The following is a 10,945-nucleotide window of genomic DNA, read 5'->3' as shown; positions in this document are numbered from 1 at the left end:
ATGAACATGGTACTATCACTAAAAATAGATCTAGGCTAGTAGCGAAAGGTTATAGTCAAGAAGAAAACATTGATTATGATGAGACATATGCTCCTGTTGCCCGACTTGAATCTATTCGCATGTTGCTTGCTTTTGCCTGCTTTATAAATTTCATGTTATTCAAATGGATGTTAAGAGTGCATTCCTGAATGGTGAATTAAAAGAGGAGGTTTACATTGAACAACCTGATGGCTTTGTTGATCCTTCTTTGCCTGATCATGTGTATAGACAAAACAAACCTTTGTATGGTTTGAAACAAGCTCCTAAAGCTTGGTATGAAAAATTGTCTACTTTCCTTCTTTCAAATGGGTTTTCAAGAGAAAAGATTGACATTACTTTATTTACCAAAAATGTCAAAAATGATTTATTGATTGTGCAAATTTATGTTGATGATATCATTTTTGATTCTACTAACTAAACTCTCTGTCAAGATTTCTCCAAGCTTATGCAGGAACACTTTGAGATGAGCATGATGGGAAAACTTAATTATTTCCTCGGATTGCAAATCAAACAGTGCAAGGATGGGTTCTTTGTGAACCAAAGCAAATACATCAAGGAGATTCTGAAGAAGTTTGGGATGGAGAACACAAAATCATCATCTACACCGATGAGCACAACAACCAGACTCGACAAGGATGAAAATGGTAAATCTGTAGATCAATCTTCCTTTCATAGTATGATTGGCTCCTTATTATATGCTACTGCTAGTAGACCAGACATTATGTTTAGTGTTTGCTTGTGTGCATGATTTCAATCATGTCCAAAGGAATCACATTTGTTCGCTTTAAAACGCATTTTCAAATATCTTTCAAATACTTCAAATCTCGGCTTGTGGTATTTGAAAAATTCTTTCTTTGATTTAAAAGCTTACTGTGATGCCGACTTTGGTGGATATAAGGTGGACAGGAAAAACACTAGTGGAACTTGTTTCTTTTTAGAAAACTGTTTAGTTTCTTGGTTTTCAAAGAAACAAAATTGTGTTGTGTTGTCAACGACCGAAGCCGAATATATGGCTGCCGGTAGTTGTTGTGCGCAAATTCTTTGGATGAAGCATCCATTGCTCGACTATGGTGTATCTTTTTCAAAAATCCCTATTTTCTGTGACAACACTAGCGTCATATGTCTTACAAAGAATCCGATTCAACATTCGCGCACCAAACATATTGACATTCGTCATCATTTTATTCGTGATCACATCGAACGAAATGAAGTTGAAGTTATAGTTATACACTCTCCCGAGCTATATAATAATTAACAGTATATTTTTTTAATGATCCTATTCAAAATCCCCTCTCCCGAGCAACGATTTCGAATAAATATAACTAATAAATTTTTGGCCAGTAAATTGAAAAGACAATAAATTCTAGAAAACACAATTTAATTAAGAGAATTCAATCACATAAAATCAAAGAGTCATAGAAGTTGTATCTACCAAGCTACATCATCCTCTAGACTAGAAACATTTAGTTCATGATCAAAATATTGCAAAAACGAATCATGTTCTTAAAACTAAACATCAAATCAAAAGTTTAGAAGATAAGAAATAGAATAACAATGCCAAAGACGCGATGCCGTGTCCGGATGACGCGATCTTCTTCCTTGTTCCAGCGTCTTCTTCCAATCGAGCACATATTTCTCTCCAAATTCTCTAAAGTAGGCGTGTGAATTCTTTTTCCAAGAGTAAGCAGCTGCTCTCTCAATTATATGCATCCAAGTTTCTTTTATATGTGCTTTCAATCCAATAAATAAAAGCCCACGAAAGTCTGAAACTTTCCTTCCCGAAAAAAATCAGAACTCTTCAATGACGCGACATTATTTTTCAGAAATCTTCGACCAACGCGGGCGCGCCTCTTCCTCGGCACATGCGCGTTATAGCTTCGAACTTCAACTTTTTTTTTTCTTTTCTTATTTTGATTCCTTCTTTCTTTCTACCGCCTTTTCCAAGTTCTTTTAGCTAGCTCCATATCAATACAAAATCATAATTTTCTTATTTTCCTACACTCAACAAAAACAACAAACAATTTCACGCAATACCTCTTGATATATCACAAAAAATCAAGTCAAATAATATACAAAATAGGAGCATAAAATGCACTTATCATCAACGCATATTGTTTCACCATATATGCGTGATAAGATTTTTCTTCCTCATCTCTATATCTGAAAAACTGGTGGACAAAACCCCTATATCCATTAACTTTAAAACTTGCTTCTCCCCATGTGTCATATACACCTGGTTCACGTTCAACAAAGAGAACATATGTTTTTTTTTGTATTGTAAAATAAACACAAAAAACTTTTTAATCTTGTATAAACAAAAGATTAGAACTATACTGATGCGATCATGGATGGTTCACATGTTGATCAAGTTTCTAAGGAAGCTAAAGATCCATTAGAGATGCCGCGAGGACCAATTACGAGAGGGCGTAGCAAGAAGTTCAAAGAAGCGCTTCAATCATTGATGATAAATTATCAAGAGGGAATGAGAGTGCATAGAGATAAAGTTGGAGGATATTTAAATGTCATTTAAGTGCAAAAAGATCAAAGCAATGAAGAAAAATAGAAGAAATATAGAGAAGAAAATTTTCTGAACAAGCGCCTCAGCCCTTGCCTTTCGAAGCCATAGCGCTACGACGCTAGTTTTACGTGCTACAATTACGCTACATGTTCAAATCAAACTTGTCAAAGTTTAATAACTTTGTGGCGTTTGTCGGTTGTTTTTCATTGTGGATTGTCAAATACAAGTTCTTTGAAGATCTCTTTGAATCACGTACAATTTTTTATCGTGATTATTGTTAATAGTTTTTCTAAACTAGGGGCGATTATCCAAAACTTATTACTTATTTTGAATTCGGGACAAACTGATTGTATTCTTCAATTTCTTTCTTGTATACTTCCATGGCTTTTCCAGCTTTATTGTTCCAAACTTTCTTCTCATCCTCACTCATATCCTACACAACCAAAATTCAAAATTCATACACACACACAATAATTGACACGAAAAATTCCAATAAATTATTAGAGTACCTTCCATTTGACTGAGATGAGAGCGCGAGAGTGGACTTGTTGATTCAAGGCCGTTTTTCGGCCAATCTCTTCATCGCCTCATTCCTAAAATTGAATGTAAATTTAATGATCAAGGTTTTGCCTTTGTATCTCCTCCGAGACTCGAATATGAGTCCAACTGACCTGAAGAGTAGGAATGAAGACGCTGGCTTCTTTGGTTTGTTAGGATCAACATTTTTTTCACCCTTTTCTTTCTGACATTTGGCCTTTGATTTTTTGTGTATAATCGACAAACAAACTGGGTTTACTCTTTGGAAATCCGAAGTTAACAATAGGAAATGTTTGAAATTTATAGACAACGTGAATCAGATTCTCTGTTTTCTCTTTCTTGAGCAGTTGCATCGCTTCTTGCTTCTGAAGCTTCATTAGTTTGTCCTCTTTCTTTCCAAGATTTTTTTATTCTTCTTCTTTCTTCTGCTTGTACAGTTCCATTTCTTCCGTATACTGTTCTTTGTTTTCAATGCCATCTGTAAAGTAAAACCATAATCAGAAATCCAAATCCCAGAAAGAATTTAATTTGATTTTTAGGAATAATGGGAGTCTATCCACAAATTTTGCCTCTTCATATGGTCCCCTTTGTTTCTCCTTCATGTTTTTCCCTTCCTCCCAGTGATTTTGGTAACCTTAAAAGAAGACAAGGGTTGTGAAAATAAAACAATCTAAGATATTACAAACTGGGGAATGCAATTTTTCCTTGTCATTCTTACATCCAAAACATTTTTTTCTCTCTTTTTACAAAGCTTCGTGACGATCATTCGCGAAGATGAAATATGCTGACAATGGTTTCTTTGGTTTCAGAGGATCCCTCTCCTTCCTGTCAAAACTAAAAAAAAAACTCATATATCAGGAAAAATAACACGATATTAAAACAAAGAAAAAAAACAAGAATATAAGAGAATCTTGAAGATTTACTTTGATTTCTTCTTGTTTTCTTCCTCTGTTTCCTGTTTAAACTCGAGATATTGTTCAAGAAACTCCATAGCTGCCATCTGTTTTTGTTCTTCCTCCAAGAGCTTCATCGCCTCATGCTGGCGCTTCTCGTTTCCCACGATTTTCAAGTAAAATTCCTTCTCATCTTGGTAAGTGTCTTCATAAGGCCTCTTTTCTTCTGCTGTTACCGACTCACCGTCTTCCATTTTGTCCTTAAGAGATTCGACATAGTTTTGAAATCAGCATCTGGATTACCTTTCTTTACCTGAAAGAATCACAACATCCAATTCCGTCACAAGCCATGTTAAAATAAAAATAAAATAAAAAATAGAAAATAAATTAAATTAAAAGTTAGCTTCCAGAATTGAAGAAATTCAAAATCCAAATTAGTCCATTGTATGGTTACCTCGACACTTGCATTCTAGAAGGTGGAAACTGGAAACTATGAGAAAATTCTATCTTTACCATGGAAAATAGCTAGAAAAAAAATTAGTTCAATTATAAATGCAACCCTTTTTATACACGAGTCCATCAAAACATTTACACGTAGATTGGTATGTTCATGTATATATGGCCAAAAGACTCATGAGATTTCCAGCAAATGAAATTCAAAACAGCCATCCCATTTTCTTATTGCGAGAGTTGAAACTTGAAAGTCACAGCACCTTCACGACGAATGGCCTTCCATTGCTGCATGCTGCAGCATCTCCAATTTAATGCAATTAACAAATCCTCATATTCCGAATAATGAATTGATTCAAAATCATCTGTGCAAATTTTTTTGAGTCAAAGTATGTATATATATATAAATAGAAATTTTCAACTGTCCAACCATGTTTTTCTACTTGATCCGCGACCACTAAACCCCGGTAGTGGGTTTTAGTAGTTTTTATTTTTTTTTCCGCACTATCGAATTTTAGTGGTCGCTAACCAAGTGGAGAAACATGGTTTACAGCTGAAAATTCCTATATGAGGCCATTAGAGTTGGAGCTAGTTCGGCAGCTACTCTTACTCCCTTTAACTTTCTCCGGAGATTCCACCAATGAATACTTTTCTTTCCTCTCAAGATTCTACAAATTTAAGGTTGTCTAAAAATTAAAGTCGATCGAAATGGAAATAAAATATTGTTAGAAAAATCAACCAAGATTAATATTCATGCATGTGTTTGCGTCTTAATTAATTTTGTCTGTAACTTACACAGGTATGCTAATTTAAAGAATATCATTCATGATTAAAAAAAAACCATGCACGATCAAATCCCTAATTAATTGGTTGGATATAATTCCTAAATATTATTTTAGAAATATATATACAAATCATAGGTATGGACATGTTCGTACCTCTTCACAGTGTTTTCTCCAGAATTAACGGCCCATGTCAGGAGTCTGGTCAAGCTCCTGGAATCTGCATGCGTGCCTTCACCTCCAGCCATCTTCTTCTCTTGTATGATCAAATTAAAATGGCTAGGTCGTGTATTTGCTCCACACTTGACATTTGATCAATGATTAATTGATAAATTAATCATTGATTATCTAAAATAACCTTATCTTGTCAAAGTTTCCGATCGCACTGTTGTAAGTACCCTTCAGGTCCTCCGGTGTCGTCACCCTCAGACTATTCTTCTCCACCACGATCGGACCCACAACTAATTCCGTGAAAATCAAAAGCAAAAACCCAAGAAATACCGCGCATTTTGATCTTGTGGAACACCGGCCCCGTATGCCAATAATTCTGGAGGAAGCAACAAAACCTCCAATTTGCTAAAGTATCTATAGAAACGGGAGAGAGGGGGGTGGTTATTCTCTCTTCTCCGGGGCTCCTTCAATAAAAAATCAAGAACGCGCGTACTGAATGTGTAAGGCCCGAAAATATTAAGTTATTAATTACGAAATTTGAGATTTAAATTCCGAATATGAGAAAATATTAAATTGAGATTAGCACCCGAGGTCCCCACAAAAGGTGGTATCAGAGCGTAAAATTCTTGAACTAAGATAGAAGTTGAGCGGGGTAGATTGAGTCGCATGCATTTATAGTATTGCATGATTATGCTTTACTTGATTTGAAAAATTGTATGCGAATATGATTTATTGATTGAACACTGCTTGCTCTATTGATTAAGAATTACATGCTTATATGCTGATATACATGCATGATTTATTGAATTTATCTGAATAAGTGAATTCGTTGCAAGCATGTAGTATTTGAAAAACATAAGAATTAGCAAGCATGTGTTATATTCAGAAGCATGAGATTATATGTATGTTATACTAAATTGTATTTTATAATCTCTGCATTATATATTGCTTCTACTATAGAGTAAGACAGATTTTGCAGACAGAACAAGTACCTCAGACAGAACAAAGCAGTGTTGTGGTAAGTTTTTGAACCGATAGATATGATGATTTCATAGAGGAGGATGTTAGATGAACAACTCCAGAGTTATTAATCACCAACTCAGAAAGATACAGAATATGCTATGTCTAGAAAGGGGTTGAGTTGAAAAGCTGGATCAGTTGTTCAAGTAAATAATATTCAGATGAACATAGAACCAGCCTGATTGTATATCAACTCCATGCCTTAGCAAGAAGTTGGTGAATTGTGAATAAGAGATAGCTGAAGAGCAGAGGTACTGAAATGGTTTGACAGGTAAGTAAACAAAATTGTTTCTTTCTGTATGTAATAGAGAAGATAGAAAAACAGAATTTGCAGAACAGAAGCATAACAACTTGAATGAGTTGATTGAAGCCAGTGATAGAATAGAGAAACCACAAATCGGTTGTATAAGGCAGAGTGGAATTTTATTCACGCCTCTGTAATTGAGAAAACTATGATCATCACCTCCACTACAGATTCCATAGCAGTATAGCTATGAAGCAAGAGATAGTGAAAATAGTAGCAAAGATTGATTTAGCCTAAGGGCCAGTAGATGAAGAATATGAGACTAGCTCCCCTAGCTAAAACAGGTCAAGAGGAAATTCGAATGACAGATAATCTCATAGGCAATAAGCAATTACAAAAGATTGGGCTCAAGTTGTATCAGATAATAATATTGCAGGTAAGTGAGTTAATTCTAGTTAACCTGCTTATATATTGATTGCATAACATACATTCATAGATCGATGATTTGTTATGATTAATCCTTATCTGTTGAGCCTTTATTAATTGTATTTGCTGAGATTTTTCCTTTGAGTAGATGGAACGCTTTTGAAAGATTAGACAGAAAAGATAAAATACAGATTTGAGGTCAAACTTGGGTATTAAGCTAAGATACATTGTAGATATTAATGCAATAACTGAGTACTAGTTAACAGTTGATTGTTTCTTGTGCAGTGATTAAGTTGGATCAGCAATAGAAAGGCGTAGATATTTATGATATGAGTTTCAGAAAATAAGATTCCTTTTATTCGGTACTGGTTATATCAAGATTAATGTAGAAAAGTGTCGGAAGAATTCTAGTAGATGTACTAGATCAGTATAGAACTAACCTAGAATTGACAGATATGTCAGTTGTTAGAATGTACAGAAATATTCAGATGAAATATTTCAACCTTTCTACGAAATGAAAGGAGTTCTATAGAGAGTGGTGTCTAATACGAAGATCTTATTAATTTTATGACAATGAATTAAGTCGAAAATATAATATTCGACTATTGTCAATTGGGAATTAATTGATAAACTCATATCAATGGAGAATAAGAAAAATCAGTTACAGTTGAGTCTTCTCTTCAATTTTGCTGAAGCTATTACATAATAGAAATCATGATTCTTAAATTTCTTGATATCGATTCTGAGGTTTGTATTCGCCTTGGTCGATTTGAATTGAATCTTATTTCTTTGTTAGAGTCTGATTTGATTGACTCGCTTTAAGTTTTGATATGCAAGTGAGTTGTTTTCACTGTACAGATTTTATCATTCAGAATATTTGATTTTGGTTGACCTTGACTTGAGCGAGTTCTTTTGATTTGAAATTCAAGAATTGTTGATCATTTGATGTGTATATTCAGTGTATTTTGAAGTCTTTCGCTCTTAACTGATAGAATTTAGATTCAGAGTATCAACAAGATGCATGGGTTGATTTCATGATTTATCAGTAATTGGGAAATTGAAAGAAGGGATTAGATAATTGCTTGATCGATTGAGTACAGATCTGTAATTTTGTACTTTTTGTGCTTGAGTTTCTAGACAGATACTCAAACAATCAGAATTGTTGCAATCCAAGCTAAGCTAGATTGGTTTGAAAAGATAAAAGCAACATTGATATTATATCAGGCAATGAAAATTCGATTGGGAACGCTAGATTAAGGTATGAGACAAGACAACAGATCATAACAGATGAATTTTGCGGTGAATAATCGTTTGAGTATGCCAGATGTTCTATAACTGGGACATCGGATTTTGAAAAAGACATACAACAATAGATTTAATATCTATTCAGTTGTTTAAACATGTGTGAATTGCATGTATGAATTACTTGAAAATCAGTATCGGGGAAAGAAAATAAAAGCAGATATGTGGCGCATAAAATCCAATCTATTAAATCGCATGCATTAATTTAATAAATATTAGGATTATTATTTTTAAGTTTATCTAATTTAAATTCTTTATTTACACTACGTGTTAATAGAATATTTTATTATTATTTATTCAAATGATTATATTGTGCAATTTATTTGTTTTAAAGATTTTCAAGGTTTAAGGTTTTGCTTATTTAAATGATTTTAATTTTTTAGTTTATTCATTTAAAAGATATTAAATATTTATTTTACCTATTTTAAAATTTACTCAAGCTTATTGGATAGTTATTTAAATAATTTTAACTGTTAAACTTATTTATTTAAATCATTTTTAATTGTCCAAATCATTTTAAAAGTTTTTATTTTCGCTTGTGTATTTATTTAAAAACTGTATTTAAATGTTAGTATAATTTGTTTAAGTTATTTTAATCGCATTGTTTATTATTTAAATAGTTTATTTATTGCTTTGACATCAAAATATTTAAGTATTGATTTTAATTTCTTGAATCTAGTTGCTTTAAATTCCTTTAAGGTATAGTTGCTCAAATATTTTAAGTTAATTAGCATTTTCAAACCCGGCGAATAAAATTTAAGTATTCGTTCTTGAATTTTCAAAACTTGAGTATTTGCAAAAATTTGGGGTCTAACACTTTTATTCGCGCCATATAAAATACTACATATTATATTTTATGTATTATATTTCCTACCCGCTTAATCTTATGTGTTGACCTGGCCCAAAAATGATTCTTACCAGGCCATATGCATCGGCCAACCACTCTTTCCCAGCCCATTTCATCGGCCCAAAACTTTTCCCCTTTCTCCAAGCTTAAGGCCGATACAGACATCCCTTCTCTCCCATTTCCTTTGTTCTTCTCGCGTTAGGCCGCTCCCGCTCCCTTTCTTGTTCTTCCCGATCGCAACCATATGCTAGGAAGAACATTTTTCCTATTTCACTGCAAAAATTGATTTTGGTACCATTTAGTTCCTTTAGGTCCACAGTGTTAGAAAAGAGAGATACAAAATGGATTTCTAAGAGTTCAGTCTCTCATAGCGACATCATCGACACTTTCCAAGAGTGCTCCCAGTAGTAGGTAGGGCTATGGCCTCTTTAAAAACCTATTTCCTTGGACAGAGCAGCGTTCATCAGGAAGACCAGTCGCAAGTCAAGGCAGTTTAAACCTGTCTATGATGAACTCCCTTAGATCATGTTCTCATAATGCCGACTGATGAGTTGTTAAGTACTCTTAGACCTCCATTTCATATAGATCTTTTTATCATATTGATATTTCAAAGATCTAAATTTATGTCTAGCATGTCCTATTTTATAACAGTAAGAGCATGTAGGGGTGATCTCATTTTATCTTTAGCAATAAGGCTAGTAAACTCTATAGATTTCTTACCATACCCTATTCCACCTTTATCAATGCTACATTTTTGCATGCTTAGTAAATTATTCAATTTATTACTACTAAAATTGAATTTATCAAATGATTTTTCTAAGTGAACTATGTCATCCTTTAATCTTAGGTTTTCATGTTCCTTAGATTCTAATTCATTTTTGAGATTTCTATTTTTCTTTCTAATTGATTTAGTCATGTCAAACATAAGTTTATAGGCATGTATTAATTCATCGTAGGAAGGTACCTCATCATCATCGTCGGAGATGATGTCATCACTCCTAGCCATGAGGCAGATGTTAGCTTCCTCCTCGTCATCATCGTTGTCGCTCCAAGTTGCTATTAGGGCTTTCTTCTTGCCTTTGTCAACCTTCTTCTTAAGGGGACACTCATTTGCATAGTGGCCTTGTTGTTGACAGTTGTAGCATGTTACTTCCTTATCCGAATTCTTTTCTTTCTTGAATTTGTTTCCTCGCATGAATCGTTTGAACTATCTTGCAAAGAGTGCCATATCATCATCATCATTTTCTTCGACTTGGGTGGATAAGGCAATCCCATTTACCTTGATCTTCTCATCCTCCTTCTTTGTTTCTTTTCTTGTAGACACTTCTAACTCATGGGTTTTTAGGGTCCCATAGAGTTGATCAAGATCATAGGAAGCGGTGTCGCCTTTGTTGGATTCAATGATGTTCGTTCTCTTGGCATCCCACTCCTTGGTTGGGCGCATAGAGCTCTCTTCCAAATTGCTTGGATGGATATTGTAACACCCGAAAATTTTAATTTGTAAATTTGCATGCATAATTAAGGAAAATAATTATTTAAAATTTATATTTGGGTTAAATGAAATTTATGTGTTATTATGTGAATTATATGCATGATTTAAATTTATGAGATCATTTAACCCGCAGTTATTGTATTTTTAGATTTTTGAGAATATTTTTGAGTCGATCGCGTAGACGGGAACGTGGACGGACGAGATGCCAAAATTCTTAGCCAAAA

The 10,945-nt window shown here is 33.8% G+C and overlaps 1 pseudogene; it reads right to left on the bottom strand.

Moving 5' to 3' along the window:
• Positions 1-2,879: 2,879 nt before the first annotated feature.
• On the bottom strand, positions 2,880-10,424 carry LOC140890133 (high mobility group B protein 6-like; annotated as a pseudogene).
• Positions 10,425-10,945: the final 521 nt, after the last annotated feature.

The sequence above is a fragment of the Henckelia pumila genome, chromosome 3 (genome assembly GCF_033568475.1).
Source record: "Henckelia pumila isolate YLH828 chromosome 3, ASM3356847v2, whole genome shotgun sequence".
Taxonomy (NCBI): domain Eukaryota; kingdom Viridiplantae; phylum Streptophyta; class Magnoliopsida; order Lamiales; family Gesneriaceae; genus Henckelia; species Henckelia pumila.
This window is presented reverse-complemented; position numbering and strand designations above follow the sequence as displayed.